General features: G+C 48.0%; 13 non-coding genes and 1 pseudogene across 13 annotated transcripts; all 14 read left to right on the top strand.

Annotated features, from left to right (window-relative positions):
* Positions 1–10,278: 10,278 nt before the first annotated feature.
* On the top strand, positions 10,279–10,442 carry LOC134989687 (U1 spliceosomal RNA). The gene has a single exon (XR_010194794.1). It is a non-coding gene; the product is annotated as a U1 spliceosomal RNA (small nuclear RNA).
* Positions 10,443–10,594: 152 nt separating this feature from the next.
* LOC134989684 (U1 spliceosomal RNA) lies at positions 10,595–10,757 on the top strand. The gene has a single exon (XR_010194792.1). It is a non-coding gene; the product is annotated as a U1 spliceosomal RNA (small nuclear RNA).
* Positions 10,758–11,429: 672 nt separating this feature from the next.
* On the top strand, positions 11,430–11,593 carry LOC134989692 (U1 spliceosomal RNA). Its single transcript, XR_010194797.1, has one exon. It is a non-coding gene; the product is annotated as a U1 spliceosomal RNA (small nuclear RNA).
* Positions 11,594–11,745: 152 nt separating this feature from the next.
* Positions 11,746–11,908, top strand: LOC134989689 (U1 spliceosomal RNA). Its single transcript, XR_010194795.1, has one exon. It is a non-coding gene; the product is annotated as a U1 spliceosomal RNA (small nuclear RNA).
* A 671-nt stretch (positions 11,909–12,579) lies between these two features.
* Positions 12,580–12,743, top strand: LOC134989678 (U1 spliceosomal RNA). Its single transcript, XR_010194786.1, has one exon. It is a non-coding gene; the product is annotated as a U1 spliceosomal RNA (small nuclear RNA).
* Positions 12,744–12,895: 152 nt separating this feature from the next.
* On the top strand, positions 12,896–13,058 carry LOC134989681 (U1 spliceosomal RNA). The gene has a single exon (XR_010194789.1). It is a non-coding gene; the product is annotated as a U1 spliceosomal RNA (small nuclear RNA).
* A 671-nt stretch (positions 13,059–13,729) lies between these two features.
* LOC134989693 (U1 spliceosomal RNA) lies at positions 13,730–13,893 on the top strand. The gene has a single exon (XR_010194798.1). It is a non-coding gene; the product is annotated as a U1 spliceosomal RNA (small nuclear RNA).
* Positions 13,894–14,045: 152 nt separating this feature from the next.
* Positions 14,046–14,208, top strand: LOC134989685 (U1 spliceosomal RNA). Its single transcript, XR_010194793.1, has one exon. It is a non-coding gene; the product is annotated as a U1 spliceosomal RNA (small nuclear RNA).
* A 671-nt stretch (positions 14,209–14,879) lies between these two features.
* Positions 14,880–15,043, top strand: LOC134989680 (U1 spliceosomal RNA). The gene has a single exon (XR_010194788.1). It is a non-coding gene; the product is annotated as a U1 spliceosomal RNA (small nuclear RNA).
* Positions 15,044–15,195: 152 nt separating this feature from the next.
* On the top strand, positions 15,196–15,358 carry LOC134989682 (U1 spliceosomal RNA). Its single transcript, XR_010194790.1, has one exon. It is a non-coding gene; the product is annotated as a U1 spliceosomal RNA (small nuclear RNA).
* Positions 15,359–16,029: 671 nt separating this feature from the next.
* Positions 16,030–16,193, top strand: LOC134989677 (U1 spliceosomal RNA). Its single transcript, XR_010194785.1, has one exon. It is a non-coding gene; the product is annotated as a U1 spliceosomal RNA (small nuclear RNA).
* Positions 16,194–16,345: 152 nt separating this feature from the next.
* LOC134989683 (U1 spliceosomal RNA) lies at positions 16,346–16,508 on the top strand. Its single transcript, XR_010194791.1, has one exon. It is a non-coding gene; the product is annotated as a U1 spliceosomal RNA (small nuclear RNA).
* Positions 16,509–17,170: 662 nt separating this feature from the next.
* LOC134989690 (U1 spliceosomal RNA) lies at positions 17,171–17,334 on the top strand. The gene has a single exon (XR_010194796.1). It is a non-coding gene; the product is annotated as a U1 spliceosomal RNA (small nuclear RNA).
* A 152-nt stretch (positions 17,335–17,486) lies between these two features.
* Positions 17,487–17,628, top strand: LOC134989686 (U1 spliceosomal RNA; annotated as a pseudogene).
* The last annotated feature ends 2,422 nt before the right edge of the window (positions 17,629–20,050 follow it).

Here is a 20,050-nt window from a genome sequence, read left to right as displayed (position 1 = left end):
TTGCACTAACTGGTCCCTGGATCTCGCCTTTATCAAGAGATCATCCAAGTACGGGATAATTGTTACTCCTTGCTTGCGATCACCCTGGTGAAAATCCTCAGAGCCGTGGACAGACCAAACGGCAATGTCTGAAATTGGTAATGACAATACTGAATTGCAAACCTCAGGTAGCTTGATGCAGAGGCTAAATGGGAACATGTAAGTAGGCATCCTTTATGTCTACTAAAACCATGAAATCTCCTTCCTCCGGACTGGAGATCACTGCACTGAGAGATTCCATCTTGAAATTGAATTTCCTTAGGTAGAAATTGAGGGATTTCAGATTTCAGATTGGTCTGACTGAGCCGTCCGGCTTAGGGACCACGAAGAGGCTTGAATAAAAACCTTCTCCCTGCTGACTAAGGCCGATTTGAACAATCGTTGAGGGGGAACATCTTGAAACCCCAGTTTGTACCCTTGGGACACTATTTGTAAAACACACGAGTCCATGTCCGAATGAATCCAGAACTGACTGAAGAGTTTTAGACGTGCCCCCACTGGTGCGGGCTCCTGCAAGAGAGCCCCAGCGTCATGCAGTGGATTTGGCAGAAGCAGAGGATGATCTCTGCTCCTGCGATCTTGAAGAGGTTGCAGACCTCTTCTCTCTTCTCCCTCCTCTACCTGCAAAGAAAGGGGAATCTTAACTTCTTGCATATCTATTGGGCCGAAATGACTGCATCAGATAATGATGCGTCTTCATCCGTTGGGAGGGAACATAGGGCAAGAAGGTTGACTTACCTGCGGGAGCTGCCGAGATCAAATTAACTAGGCAGTCACCAAACAAGGCTTCACCTTCATAGGGAAGAGACTCCCTTTCTTCTTGGAGTCAGCATCAGCATTCTCCTGGTGAATCCACAATGCCCTCCTATCCGAGACTGCCATGAAATTGGCCCGTGAACTCAAGAGTCCTATATCCCTTGCAGTCTCACGTAAGTATGCTGCAGTGTCCTTGATATGATACAACGTAAGGAGTATCCCATCTCTCCAGGGTATCTATATCGGATGACAAGGTATTCGACCAATTCTTGAATACTACTACTCACCCATGCACATGTAATGGCAGGTCTAAGTAATGTACCCGTGGTTACATAACTAGAAATAATGTAGCTTCCTGCATACGATCCGCTGGATTTGTTAGAGGGCCCCGTGCAGAACAGGGGGTGACTCCCACTTTATTCTGTCCGCGGCGGGAAATGAATAAACAACCAGAATCCTTTTGGGGATTTGAAACCATCTTGTCGAGCTGGCCCAGACTTTCTCAAACAGAGATGGAGGAACGTTACATCAGCTTTCATTATATATCTATATATACATACATATAGACCCCTTTGTCAGTAACAGCAGGGTCTTCAGTGATTTTAATATGTCCTTAATATCCACAATCATGTACTGAATGCTCCTTGCCAATATTGGATCTAATCAGGAAACATTATGGTCGACATAGGAATCAGTATCCGTGTCAGTATCAGTGTGTAGTAACTGGGCAAAATAACATTTTTGCGACCCCGCGGGGCCTGAGGGAAAAGAAACATAGCCATGAACATCACATCTATTCTCTACGTCTGTGTCTGGGACACAGATTTATCCAACCTTACTCTGATATTACTGAAACATTTACCCAGTCAGTTATTGGTGGTGCCAACAGGGCCACCATCATATGTCTGCATTCCTAATATAGTTTCCTCTTGGGAAAAACATTCAGCCACTGACATGTTGACACACATGTACCAAGTACCCACAGACACACCGGCTTATGGGGGACAGACCGTCAGTAAATCTGTCAGAGGGACACAGCACGAGTGGAGAGGCCGCAGCAGAAATGTCTGCACTGGTGTCAGTAGGTGACTGAGGCAGGGATGACTGGGAGATAGTGGGTGACTGAAGCATGTATGAGTGGGAGATAGTGGGTGACTGAGGCCGGGGTGACTGGGAGATAGTGAGTGACAGGGAGATAGTGGGTTACTGAGGGAGGCGTGATAGGAAGGGGTTGGGTAAGTATGGGAAGAAAGTGGGTGACAGGGATAATAAATGACTAAGGCAGGGGTGATAGGGAGATAGTGGATGACTGTGGCAGGGGTGACAGGGACAGTAAGAGACTGAGGCAGGGGTGACAGGGATAGTGGCTGACTGAGGCAGGGGTGACTGGGAGATAGTGGGTGACTGAGGCAGGGTTGACAGGGATAGTGGGTGACTGAAGCAGGGGTGATAGGGTGACAGTGGGTGACTCAAGCAGGGGTGACTGGTATAGTGGGTGACTGAGGCAGGGATCGCAGGTATAGTGGTTGACTGAGGCAGCGGTGACTGGGAGATAGTGGGTAACTGAGGCAGGGGTGACAGGGAAAGTGTGTGACTCAGGCAGGGGTGATAGGGAGATAGTGGGCAGCATATCTCTGCGTCACTGCAGCAGCACATTCCTGCTTCAATGACAGCAGCACATCCCTGCCTCACTTATAGCAGCACATCCCTGCCTCGCTGACAGCAGCACATCCCTGCCTCGCTGACAGCAGCACATCCCTGCCTCGCTGACAGCAGCACATCCCTGCTTCGCTGACAGCAGCACATCCCTGCTTCGCTGACAGCAGCACATCCCTGCCTCGCTGACAGCAGCACATCCCTGCCTCGCTGACAGCAGCACAGCACTGCTTCGCTGACAGCAGCACATCACTGCTTCACTACCAGCAGCACATCCCTGCCTCACTGGCAGCAGCACATCCCTGCCTTACTGACAGCTGTATATAGGGCCTAATTCAGACCTGATCCCTGCTGTGCATATTCACACAACAGGAGATCAGGTCTGAAGTGCGTGTGTGCTGGTGCCGCAGTGCACCGGCACATGCCAGAGATGCGATCAGCATCTCTGCCCAGTGAGCGCCTCTGCCTGATTGACAGGCAGAGGCGGTCACTGGGCAGGAGGAGTCGGGCCAGCGGCGTTGTGCCGCCATTTTGGGGGCACAGTCAGGACAACGCAGACATGACCGGACCGTATGGGGGCGGGCCGTGACGGCTGCGTGACCCGGACAGCAACGGGCCTTATTTACTAAAATCTCAGATAAATTTTATGGCATTTATGTGCAGTCTAGTTTGCACAGTTGATAGAGTGTTGATCTTGCACTATCAATGTAAGCCTCACATAGGTTTGATACACATGTAAGTTTGTTTTTATTTTACTACATTGTGGTTTGTGGCTCTATACCATGTAATGCATGTCTTTTAACAGTAGTCAAGTCTTCCAATGTGCTTGTTAGTGAAACCCAATAGATAGCTTTATTTTATTTTGTTTCTTCAAATATTGAATGCATATGTCTTATAACTTTTTTTTTTAAATATATATACATTTTTATTATAAGATTTTCAATGACACAAGTACATACAAGTTGCAGATTATGGATTGTGAAGGACAAATCAACCATATAAACAATTTAAGCAATTTAAATTACATGCAGGTAGTAGAATATCAAACTCCTTGGATGAGAGTTGGTCGTAATAAACTAGGATAGAAAAGAATAAAGTAGAAAATAAGATTTTAAACCTACCGGTAAATCTTTTTCTCGTAGTCCGTAGAGGATGCTGGGGACTCCGTAAGGACCATGGGGATAGACAGGCTCCACAGGAGACACGGGCACTTTAAGAAAGACTTTAGTTCTGGGTGTGCACTGGCTCCTCCCTCTATGCCACAGTTAGAGAAACTGTGCCCAGAGGAGACGGACAGTATGAGGAAAGGATTTTGTTAATCCAGGGCAAGATTCATACCAGCCACACCAATCACACCATATAACTTGTGATAAACTACCCAGTTATCAGTATGAAAAAACAACATAGCATCAGTGCAGGACCGATGCAACTATAACATAACCCTTATTGAAGCAATAACTATATACAAGTATTGCAGAAGTAGTCCGCACTTGGGATGGGCGCCCAGCATCCTCTACGGACTACGAGAAAAAGATTTACCGGTAGGTTTAAAATCTTATTTTCTCTAACGTCCTAGAGGATGCTGGGGACTCCGTAAGGACCATGGGGATTATACCAATGCTCCAAAACGGGCGGGAGAGTGCGGATGACTCTGCAGCACCGATTGAGCAAACATGAGTTCCTCCTCAGCCAGGGTATCAAACTTATAGTATTTTGCAAAGGTGTTTGAACCCGACCAAGTAGCAGCTTGACAAAGCTGTAGTGCCGAGACCCCTCGGGCAGCCGCCCAAGAAGAGCCCACTTTCCTCGTGGAATGGGCCTTGACCGATTTCAGTAACTGCAATCCAGCCATAGAATGCGCTTGCTGAATCGTGTTACAAATCCGGCGAGCAATAGCCTGTTTTGAAGCAGGGGCACCAATCTTGTTGGTTGCATACAGGACAAACAGCGCTTCAGTTTTCCTGACTCTAGCCGTCCTGGCCATGTAAATTTTCAAAGCCCTGACCACATCAAGTAACTCGGAATCCTCCAAGTCACGCGTAGCCACAGGCACCACAATAGGTTGGTTCATATGAAAAGATGAGACCACTTTTGGTAGGAATTGAGGACGGGTCCGCAATTCCGCTCTATCCACATGGAATACCAAATATGGGCTTTTATGTGACAAAGCCGCTAATTCCGACACTCGCCTAGCCGAAGCCAAGGCTAATAACATGACCACCTTCCATGTGAGATATTTTAACTCCACTGTTTTAAGTGGTTCAAACCAGTGTGATTTTAGAAAACTTAACACCACGTTAAGGTCCCAAGGTGCCACCGGAGGCACAAAAGGAGGCTGAATATGCAGCACTCCTTTTACAAAAGTCTGAACTTCTGGAAGAGAAGCCAATTCTTTTTGAAAGAAAATGGATAAGGCCGAAATCTGGACCTTAATAGAGCCTAATTTTAGGCCCAAATTCACTCCAGTTTGTAGGAAGTGAAGGAAACGGCCCAGATGGAATTCTTCCGTAGGAGCATTCCTGGCCTCACACCAAGAAACATAATTTCGCCATATACGGTGTAATGTTTTAACGTTACATCCTTCCTAGCCTTTATCAGCGTAGGGATGACCTCAACCGGAATGCTAGGATCCGGCATTCAACCGCCATGCCGTCAAACGCAGCCGCGGTAAGTCTTGGAACAGACAGGGCCCCTGATGCAACAGGTCCTGTCTTAGAGGGAGAGGCCACAGATCTTCTGTGAGCATTTCCTGCAGATCCGGATACCAGATGGCCAATACTCCGGATACTCCGTGGCCAATCTGGAACAATGAGGATTGTTCTCACTCCTCTTTGTCTTATTATCCTCAACACCTTGGGTATGAGAGGAAGAGGAGGAAATACATAGACCGACCGGAACACCCACGGTGTCACTAGGGCGTCTACAGCTACTGCCTGAGGGTCTCTTGACCTTGCGCAATACCTCTGTAGCTTTTTATTGAGCCGGGACAACATCATGTCTATCTGTGGCAGTTCCCACTGACTTGTAATCTGTGCAAAGACTTCCTGATGAAGTCCCCACTCTCCCGGATGTAGGTCGTGTCTGCTGAGGAAGTCTGCTTCCCAGTTGTCCACTCCCGGAATGAACACTGCTGACAGTGCGCTTGCGTGATTCTCCACCCAGCGAAGAATTCTGGTGGCTTGTGCCATCGCCACTCTGCTCCTTGTGCCGCCTTGGCGGTTTACATGAGCCACTGCGGTGACGTTGTCTGACTGGATCAGAACCGGTTGGTCGCAAAGTAAGGTCTCCGCTTGACGTAGGGCATTGTATATGGCCCTTAGATCCAGGATGTTGATGTGAAGACAAGTCTCTTGACTTGACCAAATACCTTGGAAATTTCTTCCCTGTGTGACTGCTCCCCAACCTTGGAGGCTTGCGTCTGTGGTCACCAGGATCCAGCCCTGAATGCTGAATCTGCGTCCCTCGAGAAGGTGAGCACTCTGCAGCCACCACAGGAGTGATACCCTGACCCTGGGGGACAGGGTGATCAACCAATGCATCTGTAAATGTGACCCGGACCACTTGTCCAGTAGGTCCCATTGGAAAGTCAGCAAAAAGAAAAAGAGAAAAGGACTGTATTTGTCGATGCACAGGAAGAAGGGTGACCTGATTATCACAATCTTCTGGAGAATTATTAAAATTTAACTTTTATTAGTGTCAAATTAAAATAGTGTGATGATAACTGACAACAAACTACGAGTATAGACGAAACATAAAGGTTAAAATCAAGACGTATACAACATATACCACAAGTGCAATGAAATAATAAGTGTGATTAAAGATTAAAATATGTGTCCGCGTGTCTGTTCTTATATCCAATTATATAATATTGCTCACAATATTTACTCAGTCTGATAATAGTTGTCAGCAATTGGTCTTCATATGTTCACATGACCATTTGTCAGTATTTATAATATCTGGAGTATTATAATATCTCACACTATTTTAATTTGACACTAATAAAAGTTAAATTTTAATAATTCTCCAGAAGATTGTGATAATCAGGTCACCCTTCTTCCTGTGCATCGACAAATACAGTCCTTTTCTCTTTTTCTTTTTGCTGACTAACCTTAGCTGTAGTCGATAGCACCCCCACAAATAATTGTGAATACTTGAATGCAATAGGGGTTATTTTGGAGCTGTATATAGTTCCAAATCTGATATAATACAATTGTGTGTGTGCAGATACAATCCCACCCCCCATTGGAAAGTCCTCGCATGGATCCTGCCGAATGGAATGGCCTTGTATGATGCCACCATCTTTCCCAGGACTCGAGTGCAGTGATGCACTGACACCTGTTTTGGTTTCAATAGGTTCCTGACAAGAGTCATGTGTTCCTGGGCCTTTTCTATCAGGAGATAAACCCTCTTCTCGTCCGTGTCCAGAATCATGCCCAAGAAAGACAGACGAGTAGTAGGAATCAACTGCGACTTCGGGATATTGAGAATCCAGCCGTGTTGCTGTAACACTTTCAGTGAAAGTGATACGCTGTTCAGCAACTGCTCTCTTGATCTCGCTTTTATGAGATCGCCCAAGTACGGGATAATTGTGACACCTTGCTTGCACAGGAGCACCATCATTTCCGTCATTACCTTGGTGAAAATTCTCAGGGCCATGGAGAGACCAAACAGCAACGTCTGAAATTGGCAATGACAGTCCTGTACCGCAAATCTGAGGTACGCCTGATGAGGTGGATAAATGGGGACATGAAGGTATGCATCCTGTACACAAATGCGGACAACAGGTGTCAAGCCGTGTGTTGCCTTTGTCAAGCTGTAATAAGTAGGGATAAGGACGTTAACCACCTCGGAACATCCTCCCTTATACGTCACCTGCAGCGCATTAATCATAAGTCAGTGACAAGTTCAAAAACTTTGGATGACAGCGGAAGCAGTCCACTGACCACCTTCCTCTTGTAACCAAGCTCCTGCAAACCACACCACCAACTCCCTCAGTGTCAATTTCCTCCTTAGACAGGAGAGCCAATAGTCCTGCAGGCCATGTCACTGGCAAGTCTGACGAGTCCTCTCCTGCCTGGGATTCCTCCGATGCATCCTTGAGTGTAACGCCTACTGCTGCTGGCGCTGCTGTTGTTGCTGCTGGGAGTCGATCGTCATCCCAGAGGGGAAGTCGGAAGACCACTTGTACTACTTCCAGTAAGCAATTGACTGTCCAACAGTCCTTTGCGAGGAAGATGAAATATCACAGCAGTCATCCTGCTGCAAAGCGGATAACTCAGGTCTGGGTGGTGAGAAACGTGGTTCCGGTATCCATCGTTAATTTAGAGGCAACTAGAGACTTGATTGAGGTACTGTGTCCCCGGTACCAAATACCCTCTAGGTTCCATTTCTCTAGGCAGGCGATACCGAAAATGTACACAGACCTCAGAAAAAGAGTCACCAGTGTCCTAAAAAATGCAGTTGTACCCAATGTCCACTTGTCTGTGGTTAAGTGGAGCAGGGCAGACTCAGGACTATATGACTGTGACAGCCCACTGGGTAGATGTATTGCCTCCCGCAGCAAGAACAGCAGCGGCGGCACCAGTAGCAGCATCTCGCAATTGCCAACTCGTTCCTAGGCAGGCTACGCTTTGTATCACCGCTTTCCATAAGAGGCACACAGCTGACAACCTCTTACGGAAACTGAGGAACATCATCGCAAAATGGCTTACCCCAATTGAACTCTCCTGGGGATTTGTGACATCGGACAACGCCACCAATATTGTGCGTGCATTACATCTGGGCAAATTCCAGCACGTCCCATGTTTTGCACATACATTGAACTTTGTGGTGCAGAATTATTTAAAAAACGACAGGGGCGTGCAAGAGATGCTGTCGGTGGCCCGAAGAATTGCGGGCCACTTTCTGCATTCAGCCACCGCATGCCGAAGACTGGAGCACCACCAAACATTCCTGAACCTGCCCTGCCATCATCTGAAGCAAGAGGTGGTAACGAGGTGGAATTCAACCCTCTATATGCTTCAGAGGATGGAGGAGCAGCAAAAGGCCATTCAAGCCTATACATCTGCCCACGATATAGGCAAAGGAGGGGGAATGCACCTGACTCAAGCGCAGTGGAGAATGATTTCAACGTTGTGCAAGGTTCTGCAACCCTTTGAACTTGCCACACGTGAAGTCAGTTCAGACACTGCCAGCCCTAGTCAGGTCATTCCCCTCATCAGGCTTTTGCAGAAGAAGCTGGAGACATTGAAGGAGGAGCTAAAACAGAGCGATTCCACTAGGCATGTGGAACTTGTGGATGGAGCCCTTAATTCGCTTAACCAGGATTCAATCTGTTGAAATCAGAGCACTACATTTTGGCCACCGTGCTCGATCCTAGATTTAAAACCTACATTGTATCTCTCTTTCCGGCAGACACAAGTCTGCAGAGGTTCAAAGACCTGCTGGTGAGAAAATTGTCAAGTCAAGCGGAACGTGACCCGTCAACAGCTCCTCCTTCACATTCTCCCGCAACTGGGGGTGCGAGGAAAAGGCTAAGAATTCCGAGCCCACCCGCCTGCAATAAGCAATCCAACTGCAAAAATTGCTAAGAGCATACGCATGCGCCTGCATTTTCTGTGGCACCCCGCAGATAATGCGATCGCCTCTGACTTTCAATCGGTGCGGGGGGGGGGGTCAGCAACACTCCATTTCAAAGTCGGAGATGGAGCGGTGCGGGGGCAGGGCTTCAACGGAGAAACAGGAGGCGTGGTCAGAGCGGCTGCATGACATCACATGCAGCCGCTGCGATCACAAAAATGGTGGCGGCTTCCTGCGCACACGTACAGTCTGCACCAACAGGAGGCTAAACCATTTTTTATGATCACGCTGAACTGCACTGAGACTGCAATTTCAGCGTGGTCAAGAAGGGAGGCGGCATACTGGGTGGCCATGCCCTGTGATGGGTGGCCCCAGCATGCGAACCAAAGGATTGCAAATTCTGTTACTTAGCAGAATGTGCAATCCTTACTGAATTAGGCCCATTGATTACAAAATTATAAACAATATTTGAAGTTTTTCTTCAGGGACTAACACAAAAGATGCTTGGGGCTACTAACACATGGGTAAGCCACGTAAAGCTTCCCATGGGTCAGTGGCATCACAACGGGGTTGCGGCACACACCCGAGTGTCACCCGCCAAGGGGGGTGACACCAAAGTGCCGGCTCTTCTTCAGTGACAGAATATGGGTGTTTCACTGTGACATTACGTGCAACACCCAGTTTCTGTCACTGTGCAGGAGCCAGCACTACTCACACACTAGTCCCCGGGTGCAGCCCCCAACCCCCGGGATACCCGCAGCAACAAAATGGTGATTCAGGCCACGCCCCTACCTATGAGACCATGCCTCCTTTTTACCATTGCCCTGCTTATCTGCGCGCACTGCATTACAATCTCCCTCGCCGCCTCTCTGGGTGTCACCAGTGATAGTGACACCTCTGCCATGCTTGTAGCAGCTGGTCCTAAGATCTACGCCTCCAGCCCTGAGTGTTTTCCCTTGTGACGTGTTGATCATCATAGCGAAGCAGATGCTTACAGAAAACTGCTGGTGCTTAGATTGAAAAGAAAAACATTGACGAACCCATCATTTCAGCGACAGGGTCTGCCACACGACTGACTGAAATGACTGGTTGGTTTGGGCCCCCACCAAAAAAGAATCAATCAATCTCTCCTTGCACAAACTGGCTCTACAGAGGCAAGATGTCCTCCCTTGTGCTGCCTCAGTTGAATCTCCTTTACTTGACAGAGATGTGCCTGAGCAGCGGCCCTCCCCAGCCCTATCCCAAATCATACTTATTTTGCATAGGAGATACCATGGTCATGAAGATTGTTCTCCCAGGGTGAGGTTCATTCATTGCATTCTGGGTATGCTGACCCCTGTGATTTCCCCAAATGTGGGAAACTCAATTGCATTATTTGTGGTAGTGGGGGACAGTGTTTGTGCTTTCTTCTGGTCAACTCTGGTAAAAATCAGATTTCTTTGTCTCAGATCTTCCTCTAGCCTTGTTCCTCTTTCGAGAGTTCCCTTGTGCTGCCTCAGTTGGATCTCCTTCACTTGACAGGGGGGTACCCGAGCAGCGACCCTCCCCAGCTCTAGCCCAACTCCTACTTACCTGCCAGGTGAGATACTATGATCATGTAGGTGCTTCTCCCAGGGCAAGGCTCACCCATTGCACTCTGGGTGTGCTGCCCCTGTGATTTCCCCAAATGTTGGAAACTTGACTGCATAATTTGTGTTTCCCCTGGTCGGCTCTCGTATAATTCAGATCTCTTTGTCTCAGGTCTCTCTCCAGCCTAGTTTGCTGTCTGTTTCCACTTCTCTTTTCTTGAGCCGCTCCCTTCTATGCCCTTGCGCACTATCCTAACTTCTCCCGTCTGCTTACTTTGTGCCTTCCAACACACAATGCAAACTTCAGGTAGTGCTGCAGGGCCCTCACCCTTTTAACTGCCTCACAGAGCAGCTCTGGAGCTGTTACAGTGCCCAGCTGCTGCAGAGAAATCAGCTTGAATGCTTCAGGGGCTGGGGCATTGCCAACATGAGCCCCACACCGAAGGAGGGTGGGGGTGTTTAATGCGAACTAAGGGTCATCCAAGCGCTGCAAAAGGCCGCCATGCCCTGCATACCCCTTTTCTCTTTTCATATGCAGATGAGGGTTCCAGCCAACTTTGGCCCACTGCTTGGATGACATCACCATATGCAAATCCATCTGCTGTAGGCCTTCCCCCAGGAATGCTTGCACTAGTTGTTGCATTTGGTTTGTTGTTTGGGGGTGCTTCAGTATTAGGCAGCCTTCTGCCCTCCCATGTTCATCTGAAAATATGTGTTCTCCCTGCAGTTGTTGTCCCCAGATGAGAGTTCCCTTGTGCTGCCTCAGTTGAATCTCCTTTACTTGACAGAGATGTGCCTGAGCAGCGGCCCTCCCCAGCCCTATCTCAAATCATACTTATTTTGCATAGGAGATACCATGGTCAAGAAGATTGTTCTCCCAGGGTGAGGGTCATTCATTGCATTCTGGGTATGCTGACCCCTGTGATTTCCCCAAATGTGGGAAACTCGACTGCATTATTTGTGGTAGTGGGGGACTGTGTTTGTGCTTTCCTCTGGTCAGCTCTGGTAAAAGTCAGATTTCTTTGTCTCAGATCTTCCTCTAGCCTTGTTCTTCTTTCGAGAGTTCCCTTGTGCTGCCTCAGTTGGATCTCCTTCACTTGACAGAAGGGTGCTTGAGCAGCGACCCTCCCCAGCTATAGCCCAACTCCTACTTACCTGCCAGGTTAGATACTATGATCATGAAGCTGCTTCTCCCAGGGCAAGGCTCACCCATTGCACTCTGGGTGTGCTGCTCCTGCGATTTCCCCAAATGTGGGACACTTGACTGCATAATTTGTGTTTCCCCTGGTCGGCTCTCGTATAATTCAGATCTCTTTGTCTCAGGTCTCTCTCCAGCCTAGTTTGCTGTCTGTTTCCACTTCTCTTTTCTTGAGCCGCTCCCTTCTATGCCCTTGCGCACTATCCTGACTTCTCCCGTCTGCTTACTTTGTGCCTTCCAATGCACAATGCGAACTACAGGTAGTGCTGCAGGACCCACACCCTTTTACTTGCCTTACAGAGCAGCTCTGGAGCTGTTACAGTGCCCAGCTGCTGCAAGAAATCAGCTTGAATGCTTCAGGGGCTGGGGCATTGCCAACATGAGCCCCACACCGAAGGAGGGTGGGGGTGTTTAATGCGAACTAAGGGTCATCCAAGCGCCACAAAAGGCCGCCATGCCCTGCATACCCCTTTTCTCTTTTCATATGCAGATGAGGGTTCCAGCCAACTTTGGCCCACTGCTTGGATGACATCACTGTATGCAAATCCGTCTTCTGCAGACCTTCCCCCAGGAATGCTTGTACTAGTTGTTGCATTTGGTTTGTTGTTTGGGGGTGCTTCAGTATTAGGCAGCCTTCTGCCCTCCCATGTTCATTTGAAAATATGTGTTCTCCCTGCAGTTGTTGTCCCCAGATGAGAGTTCCCTTGTGCTGCCTCAGTTGAATCTCCTTTACTTGACAGAGATATGCCTGAGCAGCGGCCCTCCCCAGCCCTATCCCAAATCATACTTATTTTGCATAGGAGTTACCATGGTCATGAAGATTGTTCTCCCAGGGTGAGGTTCATTCATTGCATTCTGGGTATGCTGACCCCTGTGATTTCCCCAAATGTGGGAAACTCGACTGCATTATTTGTGGTAGTGGGGGACTGTGTTTGTGCTTTCCTCTGGTCAGCTCTGGTAAAAGTCAGATTTCTTTGTCTCAGATCTTCCTCTAGCCTTGTTCTTCTTTCGAGAGTTCCCTTGTGCTGCCTCAGTTGGATCTCCTTCACTTGACAGGGGGGTGCCCGAGCAGCGACCCTCCCCAGCTCTAGCCCAACTCCTACTTACCTGCCAGGTGAGATACTATGATCAGGAAGGTGCTTCTCCCAGGGCAAGGCTCACCCATTGCACTCTGGGTGTGCTGCTCCTGCGATTTCCCCAAATGTGGGACACTTGACTGCATAATTTGTGTTTCCTCTGGTCGGCTCTCGTATAATTCAGATCTCTTTGTCTCAGGTCTCTCTCCAGCCTAGTTTGCTGTCTGTTTCCACTTCTCTTTTCTTGAGCCGCTCCCTTCTATGCCCTTGCGCACTATCCTGACTTCTCCCGTCTGCTTACTTTGTGCCTTCCAACGCACAATGCGAACTACAGGTAGTGCTGCAGGGCCCACACCCTTTTAGTTGCCTTACAGAGCAGCTCTGGAGCTGTTACAGTGCCCAGCTGCTGCAAGAAATCAGCTGGAATGCTTCAGGGGCTGGGGCATTGCCAACATGAGCCCCACACCGAAGGAGGGTGGGGGTGTTTAATGCGAACTAAGGGTCATCTAAGCGCAGCAAAAGGCCGCCATGCCCTGCATACCCCTTTTCTCTTTTCATATGCAGATGAGGGTTCCAGCCAACTTTGGCCCACTGCTTGGATGACATCACTGTATGCAAATCCGTCTTCTGCAGACCTTCCCCCAGGAATGCTTGTACTAGTTGTTGCATTTGGTTTGTTGTTTGGGGGTGCTTCAGTATTAGGCAGCCTTCTGCCCTCCCATGTTCATTTGAAAATATGTGTTCTCCCTGCAGTTGTTGTCCCCAGATGAGAGTTCCCTTGTGCTGCCTCAGTTGAATCTTCTTTACTTGACAGATATATGCCTGAGCAGCGGCCCTCCCCAGCCCTATCCCAAATCATACTTATTTTGCATAGGAGATACCATGGTCATGAAGATTGTTCTCCCAGGGTGAGGTTCATTCATTGCATTCTGGGTATGCTGACCCCTGTGATTTCCCCAAATGTGGGAAACTCGACTGCATTATTTGTGATAGTGGGGGACTGTGTTTGTGCTTTCCTCTGGTCAGCTCTGGTAAAAGTCAGATTTCTTTGTCTCAGATCTTCCTCTAGCCTTGTTCTTCTTTCGAGAGTTCCCTTGTGCTGCCTCAGTTGGATCTCCTTCACTTGACTGGGGGGTGCCCGAGCAGCGACCCTCCCCAGCTCTAGCCCAACTCCTACTTACCTGCCAGGTGAGATACTATGATCAGGAAGTTGCTACTCCCAGTGCAAGGCTCACCCATTGCACTCTGGGTGTGCTGCTCCTGCGATTTCCCCAAATGTGGGAAACTTGACTGCATAATTTGTGTTTCCCCTGGTCGGCTCTCGTATAATTCAGATCTCTTTGTCTCAGGTCTCTCTCCAGCCTAGTTTGCTGTCTGTTTCCACTTCTCTTTTCTTGAGCCGCTCCCTTCTATGCCCTTGCGCACTATCCTGACTTCTCCCGTCTGCTTACTTTGTGCTTTCCAATGCACAATGCAAACTACAGGTAGTGCTGCAGGGCCCACACCCTTTTACTTGCCTTACAGAGCAGCTCTGGGGATGTTACAGTGCCCAGCTGCTGCAAGAAATCAGCTTGAATGCTTCAGGGGCTGGGGCATAGCCAACATGAGCCCCACACCGAAGGAGGGTGGAGGTGTTTAATGCGAACTAGGGGTCATCCAAGCGCCGCAAAAGGCCGCCATGCCCTGCACGCACCTTTTCTCTTTTCATATGCAGACGAGGGTTGAAGCCAACTTTGACCCACTGCTTGGATGGCATTACCATATGCAAATCAATCTGCTGCAGGCCTTCCCCCAGGAATGCTTGCACTAGTTGTTGCATTTGGTTTGTTGTTTGGGGGTGCTTCAGTATTAGGCAGCCTTCTGCCCTCCCATGTTCATCTGAAAATATGTGTTCTCCCTGCAGTTGTTGTCCCCAGATGAGAGTTCCCTTGTGCTGCCTCAGTTGAATCTCCTTTACTTGACAGAGATGTGCCTGAGCAGCGGACCTCCCTAGCCCTATCTCAAATCATACTTATTTTGTATAGGAGATACCATGGTCAAGAAGATTGTTCCCCCAGGGTGAGGGTCATTCATTGCATTCTGGGTATGCTGACCCCTGTGATTTCCCCAAATGTGGGAAACTTGACTGCATTATTTGTAGTAGTGGGGGACTGTGTTTGTGCTTTCCTCTGGTCAGCTCTGGTAAAAGTCAGATTTCTTTGTCTCATTTCTTCCTCTAGCCTTATTCTTCTTTTGAGAGTTCCCTTGTGCTGCCTCAGTTGGATCTCCTTCACTTGACAGAGGGGTGCTTGAGCAGCGACCCTCCCCAGCTATAGCCCAACTCCTACTTACCTGCCAGGTGAGATACTATGATCATGAAGGTGCTTCTCCCAGGGCAAGGCTCACCCATTGCACTCTGGGTGTGCTGCTCCTGCGATTTCCCCAAATGTGGGACACTTGACTGCATAATTTGTGTTTCCCCTGGTCGGCTCTCGTATAATTCAGATCTCTTTGTCTCAGGTCTCTCTCCAGCCTAGTTTGCTGTCTGTTTCCACTTCTCTTTTCTTGAGCCGCTCCCTTCTATGCCCTTGCGCACTATCCTGACTTCTCCCGTCTGCTTACTTTGTGCCTTCCAATGCACAATGCGAACTACAGGTAGTGCTGCAGGACCCACACCCTTTAACTTGCCTTACAGAGCAGCTATGGAGCTGTTACAGTGCCCAGATGCTGCAAGAAATCAGCTTGAATGCTTCAGGGGCTGGGGCATTGCCAACATGAGCCCCACACCGAAGGAGGGTGGGGGTGTTTAATGCGAACTAAGGGTCATCCAAGCGCCGCAAAAGGCCGCCATGCCCTGCATACCCCTTTTCTCTTTTCATATGCAGATGAGGGTTCCAGCCAACTTTGGCCCACTGCTTGGATGACATCACTGTATGCAAATCCGTCTTCTGCAGACCTTCCCCCAGGAATGCTTGTACTAGTTGTTGCATTTGGTTTGTTGTTTGGGGGTGCTTCAGTATTAGGCAGCCTTCTGCCCTCCCATGTTCATTTGAAAATATGTGTTCTCCCTGCAGTTGTTGTCCCCAGATGAGAGTTCCCTTGTGTTGCCTCAGTTGAATCTCCTTTACTTGACAGAGATGTGCCTGAGCAGCGGCCCTCCCCAGCCCTATCCCAAATCATACTTATTTTGCATAGGAGATACCATGGTCATGAAAATTGTTCTCCCAGGGTGAGGTTCATTCATTGCATTCTGGGTATGCTGACCCCTGTGATTTCCCCAAATGTGGGAAACTCGACTGCATTATTTGTGGTAGTGGGGGACTGTGTTTGTGCTTTCCTCTGGTCAGCTCTGGTAAAAGTCAGATTTCTTTGTCTCAGATCTTCCTCTAGCCTTGTTCTTCTTTCGAGAGTTCCCTTGTGCTGCCTCAGTTGGATCTCCTTCACTTGACAGGGGGGTGCCCGAGCAGCGACCCTCCCCAGCTCTAGCCCAACTCCTACTTACCTGCCAGGTGAGATACTATGATCATGAAGGTGCTTCTCCCAGGGCAAGGCTCACCCATTGCACTCTGGGTGTGCTGCCCCTGTGATTTCCCCAAATGTGGGAAACTTGACTGCATAATTTGTGTTTCCACTGGTCGGCTTTCATATAATTCAGATCTCTTTGTCTAAGGTCTCTCTCCAGCCTAGTTTGCTGTCTGTTTCCACTTCTTTTTTTTTGAGCCCCTCCCTTCTATACCCTTGTGCACTATCCTGACTTCTCCTGTCTGCTTACTTTGTGCCTTCCAATGCACAATGCAAACTACAGGTAGTGCTGCATGGCCCACAACCTGTTACTTGCCTTACAGAGCAGCTCTGGAGCTGTTACAGTGCCAAGCTGCTGCAAGAAATCAGCTTGAATGCTGGGGCATTGCCAACATGAGCCCCACACCGAAGGAGGGTGGGGGTGTTTAATGCGAACTAAGGGTCATCCAAGCGCCGCAAAAGGCCGCCATGCCCTGCATACCCCTTTTCTCTTTTCATATGCAGATGAGGGTTCCAGCCAACTTTGGCCCACTGCTTGGATGACATCACTGTATGCAAATCCGTCTTCTGCAGACCTTCCCCCAGGAATGCTTGTACTAGTTGTTGCATTTGGTTTGTTGTTTGGGGGTGCTTCAGTATTAGGCAGCCTTCTGCCCTCCCATGTTCATTTGAAAATATGTATTCTCCCTGCAGTTGTTGTCCCCAGATGAGAGTTCCCTTGTGCTGCCTCAGTTGAATCTCCTTTACTTGACAGAGATATGCCTGAGCAGCGGCCCTCCCCAGCCCTATCCCAAATCATACTTATTTTGCATAGGAGATACCATGGTCATGAAGATTGTTCTCCCAGGGTGAGGTTCATTCATTGCATTCTGGGTATGCTGACCCCTGTGATTTCCCCAAATGTGGGAAACTCGACTGCATTATTTGTGGTAGTGGGGGACTGTGTTTGTGCTTTCCTCTGGTCAGCTCTGGTAAAAGTCAGATTTCTTTGTCTCAGATCTTCCTCTAGCCTTGTTCTTCTTTCGAGAGTTCCCTTGTGCTGCCTCAGTTGGATCTCCTTCACTTGACAGGGGGGTGCCCGAGCAGCGACCCTCCCCAGCTCTAGCCCAACTCCTACTTACCTGCCAGGTGAGATACTATGATCATGTAGGTGCTTCTCCCAGGGCAAGGCTCACCCATTGCACTCTGGGTGTGCTGCCCCTTTGAATTCCCCAAATGTGGGAAACTTGACTGCATAATTTGTGTTTCCCCTGGTCGGCTCTCATATAATTCAGATCTCTTTGTCTCAGGTCTCTCTCCTGCCTAGTTTGCTGACTGTTTCCACTTCTCTTTTCTTGAGCCGCTCCCTTCTATGCCCTTGCGCACTACCCTGACTTCTCCCGTCTGCTTACTTTGTGCCTTCCAACGCACAATGCGAACTACAGGTAGTGCTGCAGGGCCCACACCCTTTTAGTTGCCTTACAGAGCAGCTCTGGAGCTGTTACAGTGCCCAGCTGCTGCAAGAAATCAGCTTGAATGCTTCAGGGGCTGGGGCATGGCCAACATGAGCCCCACACCGAAGGAGGGTGGGGGTGTTTAATGCGAACTAGGGGTCATCCAAGCGCAGCAAAAGGCCGCCATGCCCTGCATACCCCTTTTCTCTTTTCATATGCAGATAAGGGTTCCAGCCAACTTTGGCCCACTGCTTGGATGACATCACCGTATGCAATTCCATCTTCTGCAGACCTTCCCCAAGGAATGCTTGTACTAGTTGTTGCATTTGGTTTGTTGTTTGGGGGTGCTTCAGTATTAGGCAGCCTTCTGCCCTCCCATGTTCATCTGAAAATATGTGTTCTCCCTGCAGTTGTTGTCCCCAGATGAGAGTTCCCTTGTGCTGCCTCAGTTGAATCTCCTTTACTTGACAAGGGAGGCATTTTGGATTTTTTCTTTGGGTACCCCTACACCTGATGGTCTGATTGAGAGCATCGAACTGAACAACATTGGCAGTCTCTGAAGATTTTATCTATTGATTTACCTAATATATTATTTATTGAATATCCATTTATTGTATGTTTAATAAATAAACAAAATTATTAGAAGTAGCTATTTTGGGAACAGCATTCCTCTTAGTATGAAACTGTATAATCCTGTTGTGTGTGTTCCTTTAAAGTTCTTTAGTAAAATCCACTAGTAATGATGAACATCAGATTTCTTCCTCCATCCTCTTTTTACACTTTCTCTTGGTTCTATATATATATATATTTTTTATTTTTTTATTTTTTTTCCCTCCTTCTCCCAAAAGGCCCCCCTCCCTCCCCCCCCCCCCCTCCCTGTTTTAAATTTTTACATCTTTAAATCTTTAAATCTTCGAATCCTTAAATTGTCTGTTTAATAATTATTCTTTCTTCAATTCTTTTTGTTGTTTAAGCAGCAATGTAATTATTCCAGGGGTTAAAATAATGAAATATAGAAATAATATTAACAAAAATTAAAGGTAAAAATGAATTGATAGAATGATCCCATTAAAAGTAAATAAATAATATGGATGTTAAGCTGAGCGGGTTGGATTCGAACATGGGACTCGCTGCATAGAGTGCAGGTGATGTTTCCCCTGCGCCACAAGAGCTGCTTTAGTAGTGTGTTGGATTTATGTTACCCTAAAAGGTTTTATATAAGTAAATGGGGATCCTTAGTGCTGGGTCTCTGAATTATGTGTATGTGATTATAGAGATGAGGTATTGATTGAAAGATTAGAGGTTAATCTGTATATAGATTATATATTTTCTGTTATTTTTTAAACCACCTTGTTGCTTATTTTATTATTATTTTTAATCACCATGTTGCTTATTTTTATATTATGAAATGCCTTTATATGTGCAATTGCAATTAGAAAGTTGTTCCATATGTGAGTCATTACATGTATGCATCCAATTAGTACATGTATATATCCAATCAACTAATTAGTAATGCTATTGGTCCGGTGCATTTTAAAAAGAGCCTGCTAGGCTGCTGATGTATCCTCTGACGAAACCGCTCTTGGATAACAGCGGAGAAACGCGTAAGGAAGGTGACTACCAGACACTCTGATTGCTGAGATATAAGCCCATTCATGAACGAGCTACATCACGGCGGACGTCTGATGTAAAGACAGCGGTGAAGGGGAAAAAGCAATTTGAGACCGAGCAAAAGGAGGTCTCTACCCCACGGCAGGGAGGAATATCCCGACCGCGAGTGCCAATAAGATCCAGCCACGGTTAACGACTGAGGCAGCATAAGGAAACTCTCATCTGGGGACAACAACTGCAGGGAGAACACATATTTTCAGATGAACATGGGAGGGCAGAAGGCTGCCTAATACTGAAGCACCCCCAAACAACAAACCAAATGCAACAACTAGTGCAAGCATTCCTGGGGGAAGGCCTGCAGCAGATGGATTTGCATATGGTGATGTCATCCAAGCAGTGGGTCAAAGTTGGCGTCAACCCTCGTCTGCATATGAAAAGAGAAAAGGGGCGTGCAGGGCATGGCGGCCTTTTGCGGCGCTTGGATGACCCCTAGTTCACATTAAACACCTCCACCCTCCTTCGGTGTGGGGCTCATGTTGGCTATGCCCCAGCCCCTGAAGCATTCAAGCTGATTTCTTGCAGCAGCTGGGCACTGTAACAGCTCCAGAGCTGCTCTGTAAGGCAAGTAAAAGG

Source organism: Pseudophryne corroboree, unplaced genomic scaffold (genome assembly GCF_028390025.1).
Source record: "Pseudophryne corroboree isolate aPseCor3 unplaced genomic scaffold, aPseCor3.hap2 scaffold_1119, whole genome shotgun sequence".
Taxonomy (NCBI): Eukaryota; Metazoa; Chordata; class Amphibia; order Anura; family Myobatrachidae; genus Pseudophryne; species Pseudophryne corroboree.
This window is presented reverse-complemented; position numbering and strand designations above follow the sequence as displayed.